Consider the following 25,617-nt stretch of genomic DNA (forward strand, 5'->3'; position numbering starts at 1 on the left):
TCCTTCGGGTCTCCATCGCGACTTGAAACCTTCGGGTTTCTGTTACGCTGAATCCTTGGGCTCTCATAACGATGGTAACGTTGAACCTCCGGGTTCCCGTACCATCAGTCACGCTGATCCTTCTGGGTCTCGTGACAGAGGAACCTCGGTTCCTCGTTACGTTGATCCTTCGGGGTCTTGTAACCTGAGTTACGGTGAACCCTTGGGCTCTCATAACTTTAGTCACGCTAACACTTCGGTGTTTCGTGACAGAGAAACTTCTGTTTCTCGTTGTGTTGATCCTTCGGGTTCGCGCAACACAGTTCACGCTGAACTTTCCGGTTCTCGTGACCATAATCATTCTTTTTATGACAGAGAGTTTTCAAACTCTCCTTGTGTTGATCGTTCGTGCTCACACAACACAAGCTATCGTGAAACTGCGGGTGAGCGTAGCAGTGAGTTCTCTCACCAACCTGAGAGTTCTCGCGCGCATGACGAAGTTGGCGCGCACGACCAACTTGTTGCACGCAAACAAAATGGTGAACATAGCGCGTGGGTTCATCCTATGGCGCGCCATATGCGCGAATATCCTGTTGCTCGCCATGCGCTCGAACAATCTGTTGCGCGCCATGCACGCGAACAACCTACTGCGCGCCATACGCACCATGTGCGCCAACAACCTTATGCACGCCATACGCACCATGTGCGCGCCACGAGCACGAAAAAGGTGCGCACAATTGGGAAGGGCGCGCACACGAGCCTACCAACAGTTCGGCGCGACCATCTTGGCACTCGCAATCAGTCTCTCAAGCCCCTTAGGCCTGTGCTGATCTTGCCTGTAAGGAAGCCTTCCTCAGACAAGAGGGTTAGGAAACCTGCCCAGGTTCCTAAACCCAGGGAGCAGTGCCTTCCTAAGGACATCCCCCTTAGTTCCTCGGGAGCCCGAGACCCCTCGTGGCTTAGCGCCTTATTCAATGTAATGTGCTAAGCCATGAAAGGAGTTGTTCCCCGCTCCAAGTCCTTCTAGGATCCCTTTATCGCCTCCTCTCTTCCCAGGTTCCTCTCCTCCCTCCAATCCTAGGAGAAGTTCGGAAGATTCCGCACAGGTGAGTACTTCTGGCAAGGGGAGACGGTCATCCCCTCGCAAAAGACCTCTGGAGGAGATTAGGTATGAACCTCAGGGTAGCCCCCTGCAGTTCAAGACGCCACAGGCTATACCAAAGGGGAAAAGGAAAAGGATTCGTCCTTCATCCCCCAAGGAGGATAGGGTTACTTCCTATGGAGACTCCTTCCGTCCCTCACCGGTCAAAATAGTGTCTAAGGAGGCACGACCTGCGACCGGACGGGACTCACCCCATACGGCAACGGACTTACATTCCACCTGTAAGCCGACAGAGTCCTCTTGGCCCTTGGGGACAGAGGACCTCTGGCCTCGTGGGAGGGAACCGAAGGATTTGTTCGCCATCCCCAAATCCTCGGCCAGTCTTCCTTCCTCACTGCCTCCCAGGCAGCCGGAAGCGAGCACCTCCTTGGCAGTCTCCCTATCCCCAGTCTGAGAGAGAGAGAGAGAGAGAAAGTGTGTGTGTGTGTGTGTGTGTAGCAAAGCTCAATCATCCAAATCACAGGAAGCATGGGCTTTGGCATGTTCTTGAGGCCCCAGGGATTGAAGGCATGGTATACTAATAAAAGTTTGTGTAGAATCTCTAGTAAAGTTCCCCCCTTAACATTAAATTTCCCCAGTGCAAATACAAACACTTACGCTATTTATATTGGTCATATTGTTTTCGGCGAAGCTGAACTATCCATGATAATTTTAGTGAGGGATAACTACAGCACCCACTAAATAGCGTGTGGGGGTGGGGTAGCCTGGGTACCCTGCTCACTCACATGTAGTTTGAGTAAACTTTGCTGTCTTGGCTCAGTAGAGACAGTCATACTGCCCTCTCTCTCCTGATTTATTTTGGCTTGGATAATTTTCTTTTTCTTTTTCTTTTCAATTTGTGTGCGTGTGAGTGACTTAGTCCTTTGCGTACTTGTCAAGTTCCCGAAGGCCGCACTTGTAGTACCTTCCTGTCCACCCTTGAGACGGACCCCGACCTCCTTTGTCCGACTTGTCGGGGCCGCCGGTGGGCAATGGACGACACCTGTGTAGAGTGTATGGTCAAAGGTATTAAAGAGTGCCAAGCAGAAGGCTGTTTCTTAGGCAACTGGGTCGTTCGTTTTCATCCCTTCGCTTTAACTCCTCTCGCCGCTGTTTCCAATGCAGTGGAGGTATTACAAAATCCTCGTCGAGCCGCTACTAGTACTGCCTCTAGATTACTCTATAGAGCCACTCTTGAAGGGGATATCCTTTAAGAAATTAATGGACTGCCCCGTCTTGTTTTCGGCCTCCGAGATCCTGAATCAGGAAAAGGTCGCGAGGTATGCCCTGCAGGCTACCTCATGGATTGATTTCTGGTTAGGATCTGTAGGACAATTGGTATGGTCTGAGGACTGGTTCAAGCAGTCCACAAGGAATTCTAAGGAGACTTTCTTATTATCTGGCACTCGGGCCATCATGTCTTGTCTCATCAGGTGGCGAACCTTTGGGCCAACACTATCTTGAAGAGATGGGATGCAGTAATAACAAAGTTCCATAAAAAACTCCCTCAGGCCAAGGTAACAAGGCTTAGGAACACTCCCTTCGAGGGGAGATCATTATTTAATCTTCAGGTCGTTGAGTGGGTGGCTTAGAAGTGGAGGAAATCCAACACAGACTCTCTCATTAACAAGGCCTTGACCTCAAGACCTCACCCTTCTCAGCCACAAAGGAATCCAGCTCTTAGACCGCCGACGAAAAAGGCTAGAGACCCTAGACAGCAGGGTCAAAAGGTGTCCTATAAGCCCTTCCGAGGGAAGTCCTTCGTGGAAGCAGACGCAAGTGAGGGTCTGGCTGAGGCTGACCCCGCTAGGACGGGCAATCCTCCCATATGTCCACCTGGGAGGGGGGGGGTGCCTGAACAGCCGATGGCAGAGGTGGCCTACACGCGGCCGAACCCTGGATGGTTGAGGTGATCCGTTCGGGGTATTGCGTCCCGTTTACGCTATCTCTCCCTCCACTGATTCGAGTGCCTCTCCCATCAGACTCCTATGCAAAGGAATCCGCAAAGGAGTCAGCTCTTTGGGGCGAAGTCCAGACCATGTTGGAGAAGGGAGATCTCCAAGAGGTCCCTGATGGGTCCCCAGGCTTTTAAAGTCGACTCTTACGTGTAGAAAAGGCGTCTGGAGACTGGAGACCAGTCATCGATTTCTCTCCTCCGAACAAGTTTGTCCAGCTAACTCCGTTCAGGATGGAGACTCATGACACAGTCGGACTCGCTGTCAGACAGAAAGACTTCATGTGCATTCTAGATCTGGAGGATGCATATTTCCAGATCCCAATCAATCCTCGTTTCAGGAAGTATTTAGAATTCTCCCTAGACCAAAAACTATACCAGTTCAAGATGCTGTGTTTCAGTCTTTCCACAGCACCTCAGGCTTTCACGAGAGTTTTCTCCCTTGTGTCAGCATGGGCTCACAGACTCAGCATCCGTCTCCTAAGATATCGGGATGACTGGCTGATTCTTTTAGACTCGAAGGTGGTTCTTCTCTGCCATCGAGACGAGCTTCTAAGGATTTGCCAATACAGTATCTGGGGATCATGGTAAACCTCGAGAAGTCTCATACTATTGGACACTGTAAAGCACAAAGCACATCAATCAGATGATAGGATTCGAAGGCTGAGGAAAGTAGCACAGCCCTTCCTCAGGTGAGAAGGGCTCCCAGCACAGAGCTGGGTATGTCTGCTCGGTGTTTTCTTTGGTGTGTCTAGTCCCTAACAGCTGCCTCAGGATGAGATCTCTCCAGTGGCAGCTGAAATCCCAATGGAATCAGACCACCAATTCCAGGAAAACTTTAATTCAAATCTGGTAAGAGGAACAGAAGGACCTCAGATGGTGCAGGGGGTCACTCTTCTCGTTCTCTTCCGGAATTGATGCTTTTTTCAAATGCATCAAAAAAAAGGGTGGGTGGTCCACATGCTGCACCAAACCACCACCGGCCAGTGGTCTGAATCGGAAATGAGTGTAACCTTCCTTGCCCTGAAACAGTTCCACCTGTTCCTGGCAGGGCACTCTGTGATGTTGATGAGTGACAACACCACAGTAGTTGCTTATCTAAACAAGCAAGGTGGTGATTCCACACTTGCTACATGTAATGACACAGCCCCTGGACCCGATGGAATTCCATATGTAATGATTAAACATGTACCTATTAATACAAAGTTATTTATTTTAAGCATTACTAACAGAATATGGTATGATTATAGTTATCCAAGTGTTTAGGAACTAGCCATTATTTTAGCCTTTTTAAAACCCTATAAGGACAAATTTTTAGCAGCAAACTATCGACCAATTGCATTGACATCTTGTTTATGTAAAATCATGGAGAAGATTGTCAATGCAAGACTGATGTGGTACTTTGAAAAGAATGATGTTTTATCACCTATTCAGTGTGGATTTAGAAAAATGCACTCAACAACTGATGTGTTGATACGACTTGAGTCCTCTTATTTGTGAAGCCTTTGCTTCCAAACAGCACCATGTAACAGTTTTTTTTTTTTTTTTTTTTTACCTTGAAAAGGCATATGATATTACATGGAGATATGGTATACTGAAACCATTCTTAATTTGAGATTACGAGGAGAGCTACCCTTGTTCATTCAATCATTTATTTTAAATAGTTTTTTTTAAGTGAGAGTAGGGGAAGCTATCTGAGAGGAAATGTCTGGAAGAAGTAACCCTATTTCCTTTGTCATTCCTCAAGATAGTCTCTCAACACTTTTTGTTGATGATCTCTCCATATCATTTGCTGGAGCTAGAATGGCGATGGTTGAGAGAAAACTACAACTATCAATTGGAAAAATTATTCTGGGGGCTGATATGAATGGGTTAAAGTTTTCGAGAAGCAAAACTGTTGTCCATTTCTGTCGTATTCGGGTAATACATCCAGATCCTGATATATACATTCAAAGCCAACGGATCCCGTGTGTAAGTGAAGCTAAATTTCTAGAATTGATATGTGAGTGTAGGCTTACGTGGGTTCCTCACTTAAAAAAAGTGTTAAAAACTAAATGTCTTGAGGCTCTGAATCTTTTAAAATTTTTGTCCCATACATCATGGGGACAGACCGGAGTACTATTTGAAGATTATACAAGGCCCTGATTTTTTAAAAATTAGTAATGGATGTGAAATATACTCCTCAGCCACCCCAAGCCGATTAAAGATGTTAGATTCAATACAACATGCTGGTATTAGATTGTCCACGGGAGCCTTTAGAACTTCGCCTATCCCAAGTCTCCTTGTTGACGCTGGAGAATTACCTGAAGACCTTTATGAAAGTCTTCTTTTTAAATATTTAACTTAGCCGGTGAATATATAATAGCTGCAACTCTGTTGCTCGACAGACACATACAATAAAAACTCGCCAGCGATCGCTATACAGGTTGCGGGTGTGCCCACCAGCGCCAACTGTCGGCCAGATACCACTCTCGATGTAAACAAAGACTCAATTTCTTCTCTGTCGACGTGTCGACAAGACGTACTTTTACTCGCTGTAGAACCTGGAGTTTTTCCCATCATATTTGGTGAAGTACTTTAATTTGGTTTGAGCTTTCGCAGTGCAGGTGTTTTATCTTCATCTTAAATCTTGAACTCGTTTTTGGATAGATTTAATTTTTTGATGACAAAGAGAGTATGGACTTTCTTTGACTTTTAAATGGTCGACCCTTCCCTTAGACGGAAGTGTGTTTAGGCTTTTAGCAATTATCTTATCACGTTATAAATTAATTATAGATTTTCCTCTATATATTTTATATCTCACCGCCTTTATTAGGCCTCTTCGATTAACTTTCCATTTATAATAAACATAAAAATAAATTTTAATGATTTGTTTATATGCGACCTTCCTGAGAGTAGGCGGTCCTAACTTGGAAACTGAAGTTAAACAACGTTGAGCCCTTTCAATCGTAAATAGCTTTTAAAGAGCTAATGATTTAAAACTTTTTAAATGAATATTTTTTAACAGATATTTTATGAAAGATTTTCTTTGAATAGTCTTCGTACTGTTTCAAAGATGAACTAACGTTTAGTTTATTTATGCTACGCAGTTTGCGCTCTATCGTTACGATAGAGAGAGAGAGTATCACGGTTTCACTTTGCAGAAAGAGTAAATTGATTCTGACGTTTTGTTCATTCTTCTTTCAAAGCTTAAATGTTTTAAATTATATTTTAAAGGAACTTTTTAATTGAAAAACCTTTCAGTTTTTTTTTCCTTTGGTCAAATAACATGTTTTTTTTGACGAAACGTAAGTGGGCTCTTCTCTTCTGTGCGTAATCAAGAGAGAGAGAGAGAGAGAGATAGAGACGGAGGGAGAGAGAGGGGAGAAAACGTTCCGTTCAAGCGGGTAACGTTGTTCTCGAGTTACTCTCGTCCCTAGTCTCTGTACGGGGAGAAAGGATAAAACGTTTTTAGTTTTTTATTCTCGTCCCCAGGCAATGTACGGTGAGAGATTGAAAACGTAGTTTTGAATGAACTAGTGTTTAGTCTCTTCCCCAGCCACTGAATTTTTTATCTTAAAATATGTTTACTGTTTTTTGCTGGTATTAATGTGCTTGCATTATACGACTGATTTCACTATTACTACCTTTTGATGAGGTTAGAATTGCGTGCTTCAGGTAGAAATCAGTAAAAGTTTCGATTTCAGTGAAATAAGTGCTAAACAGAAAATCGTAGTGATAAAGTGATATTGCGCAAAGTGTTATCAGTGTTGCGACCGAGGGTTCGTCTGTTCGTGCCTGTCGTTCGCCTAGTCCGGGACCTCTTGCAAGCTCCCAAGCCCAGGGGAGAAGTAATGTCGTACGACTTATGGGTTCGAGAGGCCTTGATCAGCGAACAGACGTTCCCTCTATGGTATCGGGTGTATCTTACCAAGATCACCCCTACCATAAGGCGAGAGAGACGTTTTTCTCCTCGTCATCCGAAGGCTTTTCGCATAAGAAACCTGAAACAAGGTTTCGAGGCCCTTAAGCGAAAGTCAGTCCTTTCAGGACAGGTCCAGCGTCCTGGTTGTAGCCATTAGGACAGCTCTGACCCTATGCAGTCATCGGAAGACTGCTCGCCGCCTAACAAAAACGTAACGCAGACTCCGAGAGTCTTTTTGTTGGCAAGGTTTTGCGGTCACAGACGTTACCCTCGTCTCTTACCGCAACCTTTTCCGTTGATCCTAAATGGGTTGTACGGCAAGACATGCAGAATAAGCTTGCCTCCCTTATGGAAGACTATTCTGCCGATTAGTCCGTTGAGCCTAGCCGTTTATCTCATCGAGATCCTGGCTTTCAGCCAACCTAACGTTCCTTTGTGCGTCCTGTTGACGTTGGCGTAGCTAAGTCACGTCAGTCAGGTTGTTTAGAACCACACTCGATGCGGTCTCGTGTGGATTTTCAGCCACATTTGGACGTTAGGCCACTTGCTGATGCTCCTGTTGACGTTCAGGACGTTCGCTAACAATCGGAGTTGACTTGTTTTGACGCTGTGCGTCAACCTCCGCATTCTAGAGTTGTTTTGACTGCTCAGTCTAGGCGGTCAAAGCAGTCTCGAGTGGACGCTGTGCGTCCTCACGCACCTGTTGTTGTTGACAGTTCACAGACTGTCAAGCAGTTACATGACGTTGCGTCCTGGTCTCTCGCACCTGTTGTTGTTGACAGTTCACAGACTGTCAAGCAGTTACATGACGTTGCGTCCTGGTCCGCTACTAATGCACCAGTGCGTGTGGACTCTGCTTGTAAAGCATTGCCACCACGGTAGGTCTCTCCCTTGCTTGAGACTCAGCTATTATCGGACAAGGTTCCTTTAGATGAGGAAGTTGCTGTTCCCCCTCCTACTGATATTCCCTTGAGGACTCTGTCAGACGGAGAGGAGCCTAAAGCTGCTTAGCCCTCTATGGACTTTAAATAAATCATGCTGATTTTTAAGGATCTTTGTCCGGATCTTTTTGTAACTGCTGCTCCTCGTTCGCCTAAACGTCAGAGCTTACACTAGGCCTAGCTACTTCGAAGCCGTTGTTTTATAAGCTAGTGCTCTCTCGCTCTCCTAGAGAGCTTTACGTTTGCTAGGCGACTGGTTTATCACCAGGAGGAGTTTGGGGGATACAGCCTTTGCTTTCCCTTCTTTTAAACTGGCTTATAGAGCGAGAGTCTGATATGACACGAGAGAAGTTCTCGGCTTGGGAGTTCCTGCCTCTGCCCAGATAGACTTCTCAAATCTCGTAGACTCTCCCTGGCGCCTGGCCAGGAGACGCTCCAAGATTTTACAGGTCAACTTCACAGCTGTTTTCGAGCCTTTGAAGTTTTGCTGTACAATTATGTCATGCATAAACAAGGCTTTCAGGGATGGCTCCAATGATCTGACAGCCACGTTCTCTGCAGGGACAAGTCCCTCAGGGATGGCTCCATGATTTGGCAGCCATGTTCACTGCAGGAGTACGTAAGAGGCAAGTGCGCTCAATGTATTCATTGTCAAGACAAACTTCACGATGAAGTCTACCAGGCTGTCTTGACAGCATTTATGGAAGGCGACTGGATGATCTCTCTCGACCTTCAGGAGACATACTTCCACATTCCTATACACCCGGATTCCCAACCGTTTCCGAGGTTTGTTTACAGGAATGTGGGGTACCAGTTTCGAGCTATCGGAGATCAGAGCCTCCCTGTACTTGGACGACTGGCTTCTCAGAGCCTCTTCCAGTCATCGCTGTCTGAAGGATCTCAATTGGACTCTAGTTCTGACCAAGGAATTGGGACTCCTAGTCAATTTGGAAAAGTCACAGCTGGTCCCATCCCAAACTATTCTGTATTTAGGGATGGAGATTCACAGTCAAGTTTTTCGGGCTTTTCCGTCGGCCCCCAGAATAGATCAAGCCCTGCTCTCCATCCAGAAGATGCTGAAGAAAGAACGCTGCTCAGTCAGGCTGTGGATGAGTCTGGTAGGGACGCTGTCATCCCTGGAGCAATTTGTCTCGCTAGGAAGGCTACACCTCCGTCCTCTTCAATTCCATCTGGCTTTTCACTGGAAAAAGGACAAGACGCTTGAGGCGGTCTCGATCCCGATTTCCGAAAAGATAAAGTCTTGTCTGACTTGGTGGAAGGACAATATCAGCCTACGAGAGGGTCTTCCCCTGGCAGTTCAGATACCCAACCACGTTCTCTTCTCGGACGCATCGGACTTGGGCTGGGGCGCGACGCTGGACGGTCGGGAATGCTCAGGTCTGTGGAACTCGAGTCAGAGGAGCATGCATATCAACAGCAAGGAGCTTTTGGCGGTTCATCTGGCCTTGATAAGCTTCGAGAATCTCCTTCGAGGCAAGGTGGTGGAGGTAAACTCGGACAACACCACGGCCTTGGCGTACATTTCCAAACAGGGAGGTACCCACTCACTGACTTTGTACGAGATCGCAAGGGACCTGCTCATCTGGTCAAAAGATCGAGGCATCTCCCTAGTAACGAGGTTCATCCAGGGCGACTTGAACGTCCTAGCAGATTGTCTCAGTCGGAAAGGTCAAGTAATTCCAACCGAATGGACCCTCCACAAGGATGTGTGCAAGAGACTTTGGACGACTTGGGGTCAACCCACCATAGATCTCTTTGCAACCTCGCTGACCAAGAGGCTTCCAATCTATTGCTCTCCAGTCCCGGACCCAGCAGCAATACATATAGATGCCTTCCTCCTAGATTGGTCACATCTAGATCTTTACGCATTCCCACCATTCAAGATTGTCAACAAGGTACTGCAGAAATTCGCCTCTCACGAAGGGACAAGGTTGACGTTAGTTGCTCCCCTCTGGCCCGCGAGAGAATGGTTCACCGAGGTACTTCGATGGCTAGTAGACGTTCCCAGAAGTCTTCCTCTAAGAGTAGACCTTCTACGTCAACCACACGTAAAGAAGGTACACCAAAGCCTCCACGCTCTTCGTCTGACTGCCTTCAGACTATCGAAAGACTCTCGAGAGCTAGAGGCTTTTCGAAGGAGGCAGCCAGTGCGATTGCTAGAGCAAGGAGAGCGTCTACCATTAGAGTCTATCAATCGAAGTGGGAAGTCTTCCGAGACTGGTGCAAGTCAGTTTCCGTATCCTCGACCAGTACCTCTGTAGCCCAAATAGCTGATTTTCTCTTATACCTGAGAAAAGTACGATCCCTTTCAGCTCCTACTATCAAGGGCTACAGAAGCATGTTGGCCTCGGTCTTCCGGCATAGAGGCTTAGATCTTTCCAACAATAAAGATCTGCAAGACCTCCTTAAGTCTTTCGAGACCTCTAAGGAGCGTCGTTTGGCTACTCCTGGGTGGAATTTAGACGTGGTCCTAAGATTCCTCATGTCAGACAGGTTTGAGCCTTTACAGTCAGCCTCCCTGAAAGATCTCACTCTTAAGACTTTTTTCCTGGTATGCTTAGCCTCGGCTAAAAGAGTCAGTGAGCTTCATGCCTTCAGCAAGAACATCGGGTTTTCGTCAGAAAAAGCTACTTGTTCTCTGCAACTTGGTTTCCTAGCCAAAAATGAGCTACCTTCTCGTCCTTGGCCTAAATCTTTCGATATTCCTAGCTTATCGGAGATCGTAGGCAATGAACTAGAAAGAGTCTTATGCCCTGTTAGAGCTCTTAAGTTCTACTTAGCTCGTACTAAACCTTTACGAGGCCAATCTGAAACGTTATGGTGTTTGGTTAAGAAACCATCCTTGCCTATGTCAAAGAATGCTTTGTCATACTTTATCAGATTGTTAATACGAGAAGCTCATTCACACTTGAGTGAGGAAGACCGATCTTTGCTTAAGGTTAAGACGCACGAGGTTAGAGCTGTAGCAACTTCCGTGGCCTTTAAGCAAAATAGATCTCTGCAAAGTATCATGGACGCAACCTATTGGAGAAGCAAGTCAGTGTTCGCGTCATTTTACTTGAAAGATGTCCAGTCTCTTTACGAGAACTGCTACACACTGGGACCATTCGTAGCAGCGAGTGCAGTAGTGGGTGAGGGCTCAACCACTACAATTCCCTAATTCCATACCCTTTTAATCTGTTTCTTGAAATGTTTTAATGTTGTTTTTATGGGTTGTCCGGAAGGCTAAGAAGCCTTTCGCATCCTGGTTGATTTGGCGGGTGGTCAAAGTCATTTCTTGAGAGCGCCCAGATTAGGGGTTTGATGAGGTCCTGTTGTATGGGTTGCAGCCCTTGATACTTCAGCTCCTGGGGGTCTGTCAGCATCCTAAGAGGATCGCCGGGCTCCGTAAGGAAGACGTACTTACAAGGCAGAGTAATCGTCTAAGTCGACTTCCTTACCAGGTACCTATTTATTTTGGTTTTGTTATATTGATAACTGCCAAAATGAAATAAAAAAAAAAACTCTTAGCTTATACGATGTAAACATATTTAACTCTGGTCTCTACCCACCTCCTTGGGTGTGAATCAGCTATTATATATTCACCGGCTAAGTTAAATATTTAAAAATGATATTTTAATTATAAAATAAATTTTTGAATATACTTACCCGGTGAATATATAAATTAAACGACCCTCCCTTCCTCCCCAATAGAGACGCAGTGGGATGAGAAGAAATTGAGTCTTTGTTTACATCGAGAGTGGTATCTGGCCGACAGTTGGCGCTGGTGGGCACACCCGCAACCTGTATAGCGATCGCTGGCGAGTTTTTATTGTATGTGTCTGTCGAGCAACAGAGTTGCAGCTATTATATATTCACCGGGTAAGTATATTCAAAAATTTATTTTATAATTAAAATATCATATTGTTTGGTATTGGTCTAGGTTGCAAGGACTTCCTAATTGTTTAGCCTATTTGACTGCAAGCCTTGTAAAGCATACATCATACTTTGAGTTGCACCCGAAATCTCCGCAACCTTATGGTTTTCGGATTAAACAATTAATATCCAGTCTTAATAAAATTACAAGTAAGGTGCTTCCATTTAAGGTATCATCAATGCCTCCATGGAAATTACCAGAGGTATCTTTTTGCAATTATTTTATTGGAGTTAAAAAGAATATGACTGACTTAGAAGCCAGGTCTCTTTTTATGGAACATGTTGCAGAACATAGGGTATTGACTTTTATATATACTGATGGCTCCAAATCTGATGCTGGCATTGTATTTGGAGTATATAGTAATGCTTTTAATTGTTGAGATGCACTACCCCTAACACCTTCCATATATACTGCCGAACTGTATGACATACAAACTACTATTGAGAAAATAGCGTTGGAGAACAAGGTTAATTTTACCATTTTTATTGATGCGCGGAGTGTCTTTCAAGCTTTAGAAGTTTTTAAGTCCAATAACCCTTTAGTTTTGGAGATTTTAGAATGGCTTTTTATCATTGGACTGAGTGTTATAACAGTTCAATTTTGCTGGGTTCCTGCATACGTAGGTGTGTCTAGAAACAAGTAAGCAGATTTGTTGGCTAAGAATGCTGCAACCGAGTTACTACCAAGAAGGTATCCCATTCTTTGTGATGATTGTTTACCCAACATTAAGATTTTGATATCCAATAATTGGCGACAGCATTGGGGTAGTTTAGTTAGAAATAAGATGCAAGAAATAACGAATGTTATATCTCCTTGGAAAGTGGGAGACTACTCTTTGTTGTCTCCGCATTGGTCACACTCGGTTGACACATGAATTTCTGCTTACTGGACAATACCAGCCATATTGTGACAACTGTTTGGTACCCTTAACAGTGAGGCATTTGTTGACCGAACGCCCCACTTATAGTAGCGAGAGAAATAGATATCTGTTTGAGGCTCGAGGCGAGAATGGCAGGTTCATCCTTGCCAAGATTCTTGGACATGATGTGTCCTACCATGCTAGTGGTATTTTTTGCTTTATTTCAGAAGCAGCTCTTCTGAAAGCTATTTAGCTTTTAAAATTATATCTTTGCTGTTATGGGTTTAATTGAATATTCTTTACTCATTATTTACAATAAACGATATCGGCGTCAATGACCTTAGAAGTCAGGATGCCAGAAAACCTCAAATTAGTCCATCAGTCCTTTTCAAAGGCTGGTATATCTAGTCATGCTATTGGACACTGTAAGGCACAAAGCATATCCATCAGACGAAAGGATTCGAAGGCTGAGGAAGGTAGCACAACCCTTCCTCAGGCGAGAAGAGCTCCTATCGCAGAGCTGGGTACGTCTACTCGGTGTCTTCTTTGGTTTGTCTAGTTCCCAACAGCTGCCTCAGGATGAGATCTCTTTTGTAGCAGCTGAAATACCAATGGAATCAGGCCTCCAATTCCAGATAAACTCTAATCCATATAGGGTAAGAGGAACAGACGGACCTCAGATGGTGTAGAGGGGTCGATCTTCTAGTTCTCTTCTGGATTTGATGCTTTTTTTCAGATGCTTCAAAAAAAGGATAGGTGGCCCACATACTGCACCACACCACTACCGGCCAGTGGTCCGAATCGGAAAGGTTTCAGCATATGAAACTCCTGGAAATGAGGGCAGCCTTCCTTGCCCTCAAACAGTTCCACCTGCTCCTGGCGGGGCACTCTGGTGTTGATGAGCGACAACACCACAGTAGTTGCTTATCCAAACTAGCAAAGCGTTATCTTTTCGCAGCCGCTGTGCCATCTAGCAGTAGAGATACTCAAATGGGTAGGAGACAATTCGATGTCCCTATCGGCTCGCTTCAATCCTGGCAAACGGAATTTGCTAGCTGACAGTCTGAGCAGAGCGACTCAGATAGTGGGCTCTGAGTGCTCTTTGAATTATCTAGTAGCCAACAAAATCCTGACTTTGTGGGGTTCCCTGACTGTGGATCTGTTCGCAACATCCATGAACTTCAGGCTTCCATTGTAATGCTCCCCAGTCCCGAATCCCCAGGCTCTTTGGCAAGATGCATTTCATCATCAGTGGGAAAATATGGACGTGTACCCGTTCCCCCCAATTTGTCTGATGAGAAAACTCCTCAACCAAATACGAGCAAGCACGAACTTACTTATGACGTTTATAGCTCCGCTGTGACATCTTGCAGAATGGTTTCCAGACCTTCTTCAACTCCTCACGGCAAACTCAAGGGAACTCTACCTGACCCGATCTACAGACTTGAACAACCACATGCTAATATCTACCACAGAACTGTAGCCTCACTTCGGCTTCATGCTTAGAGACTCCAGCACCTTTTCTCAGAGAGAGGCTTTTTGCAATGAGTTACCGAAAGGATGGCTGGACACTTCGGATGCTCAACAGCCTCATTGTACCAAGCAAAGTGGTTAATGTTTTGTGGTTGGTGTCATGGAATGGGTATCTCTCCTCTCAATGCCACTGTTCAACCATAGCCGAGTTCCTGTATACCTTCGGGAAGAAATGCTTCTCTCGGTTTCAGCAGTCAAAAGCCTACCGCTGAGCCTTAAGTCTCACCTTTAAACTGAAAGGAGTAGATATTTCTTCCTTGTTGGAACTTTCCTTACTCATACGGAGCTATGAGATTACTTGTCCCCAGTCGGAACTTAGACCTCCGCCTTGGAACATGGTTCGGGTCCTTCAGTCCCTGAAGGGCCCACCTTACGAACCATTACGCCAGGCAACAGATCGCCACCTCAAGTGGAAGACAGTGTTCCTACTCGCCTTGGCATAAGAGTCAGCGAACTCCACGGTCTATCCTCGGACATCTCCCACTCAAGGAGATTAGAGAGAAGTAATTCTTGGACTTATTGCAGACTCAAAATCCTGGTTTGCTGTACCTTAGTTTCGGCCCATTTAGGATAGAACGTCTTCATTTTGTAACCAAAGAGCCAGACCAACTGTTACTTTGTCCAGTAAGGAGTGTGAGGCATTACCTTAAAAGAACAGCAGCAGCTCGACCCCGTGTGTAGGCAGTATTTGTCAGCATGGGGAAGGTCAAGAGGAGGGTTACTAGGAATTCCATTTCGTTCTGGATAAGGAAAAAGTTTGAGTTCGCCTCCAATCCAGTCCCTTCTCCTACCAAGCGACCTAGAGTTCATGACGTCAGGGGCATTGCAACACCCCTGGCGTTCAAAAAGAACTACTCTGTGGTACAGGTATTGCAAGCGGGTGTGTTGAAACGTCAAACAACGTTCACTGCCCAATACCTGCAAGACGTAACCCATAGGAACCTGAACACGTTTTCCATAGGTCTACTGGTGGCTGGACAACAAATTGTCTAAACACCTCAAGCTCCTTGTTGGACAAGTAGCAGAGAGTTTAGGGCTGAGGTTACCCAGGTTAGTCCGAGGTGAATGAGTAGAATGACTGGTGCCTTCTTCCTTTCACCTTCTTATTTTGTAGTAAAGAGAAGAGAACATTCAGCTTTGTCTTTCATAAAAGTTGTTTCTTATGCACAGACCATGGTTCAATTTTTGCACGAGTCTTACAGACCCATTCTAGATTCAGAAGAGATTGCTTGAGTTGTCAAGTAAGTTTCTATTCGAATTCATTTTCGTACCAGAGGATCTGTATTATTTCATTATCCTGTACACTCTGTACTAACCTATCCTTCATATAATCTAAACATGTATCCAGTTCCTGGACCCTCTCAGTCCAGCCAGGCTAGAGGTTTTATCTGAACTTAGTTTCTTTTGATCTCCTAAGAGAAAGGCTTATAGAAGATCTCTCAGCACTAACAGGCAAAACTACTGACTTTTGGCTACCTTCTATCTCTGTAGGAGGAACATTGTCTGAGTACAAGCACATATGTGAACATCTACATCCATAGCCTTGGGTAATGGTAGTCCTCAGAGAAGGGTATCACATCCCATTACTCTTTTTAAATTTTCCACTTCCTTTATTCAATAAAGTCTTAGGCTCTGAAGACAGCTGTTCAGGAGTTACTACAGAAGGTAAGAGAGGAGGTGACACATCATCAATTTTTACAAGTCTTTATCTTGTTCCAAAAGCCTCAGAAGGATGAAGGCCATTTCTGAGTGTATTGTATCAAGACTAAACAATTTTTTTATCTAACAGTTTTCAATATAATCTTTGTTGTGATAAAGGAGGATTGAATATTCTCAGTAGATTTAACAAATGCTTATTTCTACATCCCACTTCATCACCAGTTCCTATTCTATCCAATCAATTTTTGTTTTGTCTAGACGACTGGTTAGTAATGGAATCACTTAAGGAAAGGATTCTCAAGTCTCAGAAACTTTCTTGAATCTTTGAGAGTCTGTTCTTCTATCATCTCGCCAGATTACCTGTTTGGGAATTAGTATAGTACCAGATCCTTTGCAGACTTTTCTGACAGATAAGAGAATACAGAACAGTGCTTTCGGGTATTTTTTAAAAGGAAACTTCTGTCAGCTCACTTATGGATAAAACTTCTGGGCACTATGACTTCTCTGGAAAAGTTTTTTTCTAGGATGGATGCAAAAGAGATCCTTACAAATTCACTTCTCCCATTAGTGGAACAGAACTTTGAATAAAAAAAGCACTAATAAATACATATCCAGATATGACTCATTTGTGTCAGAGGAAGTACAACCTTTACCACTTAATGAGGGGGATTAGTCAGAAGGTCCTGATCCTAAATCTTTCTCTCCTCAGAAATATCGAAGCTAGGTTAAGATGTCACCTTGGATGAAACTGGTTTTTCAGGACAGTGAAGCCACCAGGAGTCCCTCATGCATATGACCTTTCTGCAGTTACTGGCCATATACAAAGGTCTCATTCAGGTAGAATAGGAGACAATAGGCAAGGTGAAAACAGTTTATTTGGATAATGCTATGACTCTAGCATATATTTCAGAGAACATAAGAAAGGATTGGCTATTTCTCTATTAAACCATTGGGCTTTGGAGTTCCATTTGGTAAAAATTTCCTATACGGTATACATGTAGACTTTTTCTTTGTATTTTTCTACAAAGGAGTTCCATTGTGTATCAACGTTCCCTGATTTGTTGTATTCTAAATTCTTTGTATTCTTGAGTTGTATCCAGTTACATTGTATGTATTCTATTTTTTTATAATTTTCTTTTCTTTTAGTTAAGGAATATTTACCTGAAACCTAACTATTCTATGGTCATTTTTTTTCAATATTTTGCCTACAGAGACATTGGATACTAAATTTCCTTTGTTTTTAGTATAGTATCTAGTATGTTGTTTCCCCTGGAGAGAGAGAGAGAGAATCCTTTCATATTGGTGATCACATATTACAATGATGTACAGTATTTTGTATTATCAAATATTACTCAATTATATACAGTTCTGTATGTTTTACAACCTTTTAAAACTATTTATTAGTAATATATTTATACTGATGGGTATTATATTAAATGAGCACCGAATAGTTTGCAGATGCTGGGAATAAAGTTATTGTGTAATTGTTTTTTCATTATAGCTCTTACTATTACATGTATTATTTTACTGGATACCATCATATTACTCTAGCAGTAAACAGCACTGTATACAGAGGGATTCTGCCTATAGTTGATTCAAACGATAGTTGTTCCGTAACCGAAATACAAACCACGCTATTTACAAAGGGTATTACTTTTAGCGTAGCTGAAATGGCGAGCCATTAGAATTTAACGAGGGTGTATTACCCCCGCGCTAGTTAGCGGGGGGGTAGGGGAGTGGTAGCTAGCTACCCCTCCTCCCCCTCACACACAGGTGAATACTCACTTTCACTTTTGGCTCGGACTGTGACAGACGTCTCTGTCTTGGTCCTCGCTTGGCAGCCATTGTCTGTTTTGTCTTTACTTAATCGCTTACTTTTCTTTTACTCAATATATATGTAAACATGTTTTCATGTTTGTATATATATTTGAGTATAGAAATAAGTAAGTTTCCTTTTCAGATGTGTGTGTGTAGTGTACGATATCTACGTGGAGGCCTCGGCAGTTAGGCCACCACGGCCTAATTTTATGGGTTGCGATCGAGTTTGACTTCGGTCTTTCTCTCTCTCTCTCTCTTGAGGTCGTTCACCCTTTTACTATGTTTTACTACGCCCTTGTAGCTTCCTTCCCGTGTGGGTGGGGTTGCTACGCCGTACATTTTGTCTCAATTAGTTTATGAATCTAATTGTAGTTGTTAATTTTTCAGCTTGTAGAACGATTCCTTTCGGGGTTTTCGTTTTTTTCTTTAGTGTTCATTCATTTTTAAATTACATAATTACATAGTTACATAATTATAATTGTTATAATTCTGTTTTGGTTACAGCTCTCCTTCCGCGAGTGTAAGTGGTTGTGAGGGCACGTGCCTATTGTGTAATTCTTGTTCCTTTTCCTCGGGATTCCTCTTCGGAGCCTTCCCGGGGGAATGAATGTGTACTAATATTATTTGTTTTTTTTTTTACAGTTACCGATCTAGTTCGTTTCTGTAATATAGCAACGGTGTGAGCTGTCTGGTTGAGTCCTGGGGATTCGGCTGTTGCTGCCTCCCCCTTGTATTGTCGTCAGGGGCGTGTCTCCTTCTACTGGTAGTACTCCCGTGTCGACGGACAGCTCTCCAGTTCATTTTAGAACAGTCAGGAGGCTTGCCTCCTTGGGCGGATAACTTTCCTTCCGAGGGAAGTTTTTTCCTGTCCAGGCTTGAGCTTTTCCTCTTTTGGGGGGTTCTTCTCTTGCCTTTTTTTTTTTCGTGCGACTATGCTCTTGGTGCTGAGCGGTCGCACCTGCAGTTTCGCTCAAGGGGCTGGGCAACTGCAGGAGCTCCTCTTCGGAGGATTGCCCCTTTTAGGTCACTGGCTGACCAGTCTCTTCCACGAAGTGTTTCTCTTTCGTTCGCGAGAGAGTACACTCATAGAGACTCCTCTTCGGAGGTTTCTTCTGTTGCTGTTGCTGTTGGCCTCCCTCGCCGTAAGGCCCTCCGTCCGCCTCGTCGTAAGGGCCTCTCATCTCCCTATAAGGGTGTTTGAGGCGCCTTTTTGAATCTCCGTTTGCAGCCTACAACTTCTTTTTCTCGATCTTCCGTCTTGGTGCAGATGGACAGCAGTCTAATCTCGTCTTCCGACGGGCAACGGTCTTCCCGACGGACAACGGTCTTCCCGACGGACAGCGGTCTTCCGACGGACATCAGTCTCCCGGCGGACAACGATCCCTTCGGGGCAAAGGGTTGCCCCCACGGGGGTTCTTCCCTTGCGTGTCAGGGTTTCCCTGCGCGCCCTTCTGTTCGTCAGCGCTCTCCTGTTCGTCAGCGCTTTCAGATGATCTTCCCTGCAGTTCCTGTTACGTGCCCTGTGCGCCCACGTTCGCCCTCGCGATCTAGAACTTAGGTTCAGGTCGGGGTCAAGGACTCTTCTTCTTTGCGCGGGCTTCCACGCGTAGCCTTCTGCTCGTCAGCGATCATCAGCTCGTCAGCGATCATCAGCTCGTCAGCGATCATCAGCTCGTCAGCGATCATCAGCTCGTCAGCGATCATCAGCTCGCCAGCGATCTCCGGATCGCCCACGTGTGTTACAGCTGGCACGCCAACGTTCTCCAACACTTCTGAAGGAACATGGTTCGCCAGCTACTAGCTCAACTGCGGATGCTGATCGCCATCGCGCGACCCTCAACTGCAGATGCTGATCGCCATCGCGCGACCCTCAACTGCGGATGCTGATCGCCATCGCGCGACCCTCAACTGCGGATGCTGATCGCCATCGCGCGACCCTCAACTGCGGATGCTGATCGCCATCGCGCGACCCTCAACTGCGGATGCTGATCGCCATCGCGCGACCCTCAACTGCGGATGCTGATCGCCATCGCGCGACCCTCAACTGCGGATGCTGATCGCCATCGCGCGACCCTCAACTGCGGATGCTGATCGCCATCGCGCGACCCTCAACTGCGGATGCTGATCGCCATCGCGCGACCCTCAACTGCGGATGCTGATCGCCATCGCACAACCCTGAACGATTGCCCGCTTCGCATGCTGCTCCTCATCGCACAACCCTGAACGATCGCCCTCTTGCGGATGCTGATCACCATCGCACCCTTTCACGCGATCATTCACCTGCGCATACTGCTCGCCATCGCACAACCCTGAACGATTGCCCGCTTCGCATGCTGCTCCTCATCGCACAACCCTGAACGATCGCCCTCTTGCGGATGCTGATCACCATCGCACCCTTTCACGCGATCATTCACCTGCGCATGCTGCTCGCCATCGCACAACCCTGAACGATTGCCCGCTTCGCATGCTGCTCCTCATCGCACAACCCTGAACGATCGCCCTCTTGCGGATGCTGATCACCATCGCACCCTTTCACGCGATCATTCACCTGCGCATGCTGCTCGCCATCGCACAACCCTGAACGATTGCCCGCTTCGCATGCTGCTCCTCATCGCACAACCCTGAACGATCGCCCTCTTGCGGATGCTGATCACCATCGCACCCTATCACGCGATCATTCACCTACACATGCTGCTCGCCATCGCTTACCGCCAGCGATCTTCTTCACCTACGCGGCAGCACGATCCCTCGCCGTCACGCCCATTCGCCTGCGCGCCCGCGCGATCGCTCGCCTGCGCGCCCGCGCGATCGCTCGCCTGCGCGCCCGCGCGATCGCTCGCCTGCACGCCCTCGCGACCGCTCGCCTGCGCGCCCTCACGACCGCTCGCCTGCGCGCCCGCGCGACCACTCGCCTGTGCGCCCGCGCGACCATTCGCCTTTGCGCGACCGTTCGCCCTCGCGCGACCATAGTTCGCGGCGAATTCCACAGCCGGTGGTAGCAGCAGGGACGCGTGCTCCTAGGCGGCACTCGGGATCACCTCCATCCAAGCACAGGTTGGTAGTGCAGGACGAAGACAGGTCAGTACAGCATTCTTCCCACCTTCTTTTCAGGCAGGAACCGTCGTGTCCTCTCCAAAGGATCGCCCGATCCCTTTCACCTTAGCGAGGATTTCGGACTCTGTGTCCTTGGAGCAGCAGACATGGTTTGATCCGCTGGCACGGGCGTTAATGAGGTTTATGAAACCAGCACTCACCGGCCAGGGTAACAAACCAGCGGCTGTCTCTCCTACGCTGAAGAGAAAGAGAGGAGTGGACTTCGTGGTGACTTCCCCCAGGGCGAAGTTGGTTCCCAAGAGGTCGGTCTCGAGGGTCCCCTCTCCTGCACTAGTACTCTCTCCTTCTCCCGCCCTGGAAGGATTTTTGGCGGGGGGGCTTTCCGTTGAAGATTTCTCCATCGGACAAGGGGTGACTGCTTACCTCTTCCTCTGGGAGCTTACCAGGTTCTTTCCCTCCTCGGTTACGGCCCGAGGTTTGGTTCAAGGAAGCTACAGGAAGATCAAGGGTACTTTCCTCCTCTCGAGCTCAGGCACCTTGGCCTTTCGTCGTTAAGTATCTACTTGCGGACAAGCTCGATGTTGTACCATCTGGACGCACTGACTGAAGGCTTCCTTCGGGTGTCTCATCTGTGGAGGTCAACGACCTCAGACACCCTTCCATCCTTGAGAAGAGTTTTGTCTTTGCCCAAGGACAGAGACTTAAACATCTGCTGTGCGGAGTAAATCGACTTCCGGTTTCACTCCTCCAAGGCGCTTTCTTCCAGACTCTGCAGGGCTCCAGCTCCCTTTTCTTTCAACCACGTCGGCCTAAGTTATCGGCTACGACAACTGGGACAAGGTGTCCAATTGCAGTTTCCTCCTGTCAGGAACAGATGGCACGGGAGACTCCCCCGGGGGGGGCATAGTCCTAAAAGGAGTTCACGAACTCTAGGATTGCAGGTTTTTTCGCCGGGAGGATGCTTAAGGTTACTCATCCGAATGACAGCTTCCCGATGCCCATTCCCGCACAATCTCTGTGAGTAGCCAAGGATATCGCGCCTGCCGTCTCTGTCAGCGAATTCAGTGTCTCTGAACCTCTATGCCATAGCATCAGCAGAGTTGCCCGGTTGGGCAGAATGATCCATACCTTAGGCGAAGGTCTTCCTTAGGATCATCGACGGCTTCACCCCCGGCCCCCTCAGTCGATCCTTTCTTGTAAGGAAGGATCTGAGAGGGGACGTCCATAGTCGACCTCTCAGCCCTGATCAAGTTTGTCGAACAAACTTCGGCCAGCGTAGACCAGCAGAATCGATCAGACTGGTAACGAGGCGACAGGACTCCTTTAACCCTGGATCGGAAGGACGGGTACTTTCAGTTTCCATTCCATCCATCTTCCAGGGTGCTCGTCGAATTCAGCCTAAACTGCAAGTATTCCTGCTTATGATGCAGTGTGGCTATCCCGCCGTGGCATAGCAGGTTTGTTTCCCCAGAGAACTCTCCCTGCCTTCCTCTTGGCCGCTCAGGTGCAGACTTCCGCCTCCTCTGCTGTTTGGAGGGCTGGTCAACTCCGGTAGGCTCGGGTTTCGACCTGATTCAGCGCCGGGAAAAGCTTCCGAATGCTGACCATGAGTGTGGGCTCATGGTATTTTGCTTGGAGCCTTCTCTTCCTCTGCCTCAACATCTGGAGTATCTGGCCATGATATTGAGTCAACCGCCTTACCACGTTGGAAACCCCGCTTCTCGTCCGTCCAGCGAGGTTAAGCAACGTCGGTACTTGGATGGGTGACCACCTGGGGACGCCAGATTCTGTTACCACATCCTCCGAGCCTTCCTTTCGGTTCACCGTGGCAAGACTGAGGAGAGTCGCAGTACCTGTTCTCAGTCAAGCAGAGTTTTCAGCCCTACCTTGGAACATTTCCTAGTTCTTCTTTCCTCATTGACCCGTTTATAGTCCGAACGGTCGCCTCAGGATAAGTTCCATGTGGGGCGATCCAAGTTCCGGTGGCTTCAGGCAATGTTTAACCGGACTCCCTGGCCCTATGGGACCAGCGGAACTATTAAACCTGCAATGGGTGTTGACCTATGGAGCCTCTTGATGGTAGTGGATATTCTCGTCCTTTCCCCACATTCTTGATGCGGTTCTCGGACTCGTCAAAGGAAAGGGGGGGGGGGCATGTTCCGGTCCAGGCCTATGGTCAAGACCTGAAGGATACCTCTCCATCATTCAGGCAGGCTTAAGGGCCTTAGTCTGGCCCCTCTTCAGATCCTACCGCTCCTGCCAAGTCGCCCCGTTGCGTGTCGACTTCATGCTAACCAGCAGGGGACGCATTTTCACACCTTCACATCTTGCAGTAGAGATATCGGGATGATTGAGATTCTCTCAATTCCACCATCGGCTCTCTCATTCCAGGCAGGGGAATGTCTCTCTCAGACTATCCGAGCAGAGCCTCATAGAGAGAGTGTACCTAGGGGTCTTTGACCTTGGGTAACCAGCAAGTGCTGGTCTGGGGGACCTGATCGCGACAGCTTGGAACCTCAAGCTTCCGCTAGTTTTCCCCCCAGTCTCAGACCCCGAGACTCTGGCAAGATGCATTCCGGTGATGGTGGGACAACTTCGACGCCTGCGTCTTCCCTCCTTTTTGTCTGCGGACAATGGGTCTCAACAAAACCAGGTTGTCTGTCAACCTTTCAATGGGAGAGCTCCACTGGGACTATGTGCAGAACGGTTTCTGGACCCTCTGCTTCCCCTGACGGAACTCCCGGGAGAGCTTCTCCCACGGCGCAGACTACTCAAGCAACCACACTGCGACATCTCTCCCGAACCGGGGCGTCGCTTCGGCTTCATGCCTGGAGACACTACGCTTCCTCCTCTAGAAGAGACAACCCGCTACAGTCGCGGTACGGAGGTCGCGTCATCTGCGATAGTCATCCACAGGGGTCTCCCAGGCAAAGTGAAGAGTCTAAGGTGGTTGGTGCCGTGGGAGATATACTTCTTCCCGTGAGGCCTCTTCTCCAGCAATAACGGTCTTATTGCCTTTCGGCGGGAGGAAACTCCTTTCCGCTCTTGGCAATGAAGCCTGTCGCTCAGCCTTTCCCTGACCTTCAGGCTTAAAGGAATAACTTTTTCCTGCCCGCTGGATCTATCCTCGCTCATGCGAAGCTACGATCGTCCCTGCCCTAGTCGGAGGAAGACCTCCAACTTGGAGCATGGCTCGGACTTTTAGTCCTTTAAGAGATCTTCTCAAGACCCTTTTACGACAGGCCTCGGATTGTATTCCGCCCTGGGTCTTCTGCTCACTCTGGCCACGGCCAGTGTGTGAGCAATCTTCTTGGTCTCTTACTACTCCCCCCCTTTCTAAGGAAGAGGGGAAGGCAACATTCAGGCTCGCTCCTGAGTTGTTGGCTAGACTCAGAATCTGAGGGTCCCGACCCTTCGGTCCGATTCATTCAAGATTTTGAGTCTCCATTCTGTGTCTGATGTCCCAAGACCTTCTCTTTCTTGCCAGTACAGGAATCGAGAGGTTAGCGCTGGGAACAGCTGCAGTTTGGCCTCAGTTGCAGCCGATTTGGGAACACAAGGAGGACATGGGGGGAGAGTCACCAGTATACCTCTTCAGCCCGGACTCAAGGACATTCATCTCGACCTGTCTTCAGACCCTCCCCCGTCACGTCGCCCTACAGCACGATGTTGGATACATCGCAACGTCCCTCGGCTTCGAGTAATACTACTCTGTGACGCAGGTGCTACAAGCTGGAGTCTGGAAGCGTCTGATGACCTTCGCAGCCCGCTTCCTGCAGGGCGTGACCCACAGGAGTCTCGATACGTTTTCTATCGCTCTGTGGTGGCTACACAACAGCTGGTCTAACCTCAGGCTCCTTTTTGGACAGGTAGCAGAAGGTTGAGGGCATTGTTATCAGGTTTTAGTCTGCATGAACGAAAGAAGTATGTCTGGCCCTTACTTCTTTCTTCATCATCCCCTCTACGGGGAAGCAGCATCCTGGTCTCTGCATAGCTGACCTCGAACCTCTGCAGGTAAACCATGCTTCCTTGTGTTCCGAGTATTGAGTCAATACTGTCGCGTCCCCCATACCCTGACGAGGTGGTATTGGGAACGTCTTAACCCAGAGTTCCTTCTGGAACTCCAGGTCAACTGCCTAAGACGGGTCACACTTCTTCCTTCACACACAAGCTTACGTAGGCCACATGGTTCCTTGCGGTGCAAGGAACTTGTGAGGTGCAGGGACTCCTTTTCTCGAGTGCGACTCACTCGGATTCTGAGTCCCCGGGTAAAGCCAAAGCCAGTATGGCTGGGGACTTTCCACCCTTCCTAAGGGATAAGTCACCCTTTGTAAATAGCGTGGTTTGTATTTCGGTTACGGAACAAATGACAAATTCGAAGATAATTTGTATTTTTCCTAACCATACAAACCTTAGCTATTTACACATATTTGCCCGCCAGCCCTGTCCCCCAAGACAAGTCCTACCTCTAAGTGAAAGTGAGTATTCACCTGTGTGTGAGGGGGAGGAGGGGTAGCTAGCTACCACTCCCCTACCCCCCCGCTAACTAGCGCGGGGGTAATACACCCTCGTTAAATTCTAATGGCTCGCCATTTCAGCTACGCTAAAAGTAATACCCTTTGTAAATAGCTAAGGTTTGTATGGTTAGGAAAAATACAAATTATCTTCGAATTTGTCATATTCATGAAAATGAATATAATTTTTCAACTAAGATAATTTATTTCCATATGTACTCATGGATCAAATTAGTTTTAGCCCCCCTTCTGCCCTATTTCAATTTGGGTGATACTTTTGTTTAAAGCTGAAATGGCCACAGTTGATGCAAGTTACTTTCTTTG

General features: G+C 47.1%; 1 protein-coding gene across 1 annotated transcript in view; it reads left to right on the plus strand.

The window, feature by feature from the left end:
- PolD2 (DNA polymerase delta subunit 2) overlaps nucleotides 1-25,617 on the plus strand; it is a 115,425-nt gene that overhangs the window by 60,077 nt on the left and 29,731 nt on the right. The window lies entirely within an intron of this gene.

Source organism: Palaemon carinicauda, chromosome 15, assembly GCF_036898095.1.
Source record: "Palaemon carinicauda isolate YSFRI2023 chromosome 15, ASM3689809v2, whole genome shotgun sequence".
Taxonomy (NCBI): domain Eukaryota; kingdom Metazoa; phylum Arthropoda; class Malacostraca; order Decapoda; family Palaemonidae; genus Palaemon; species Palaemon carinicauda.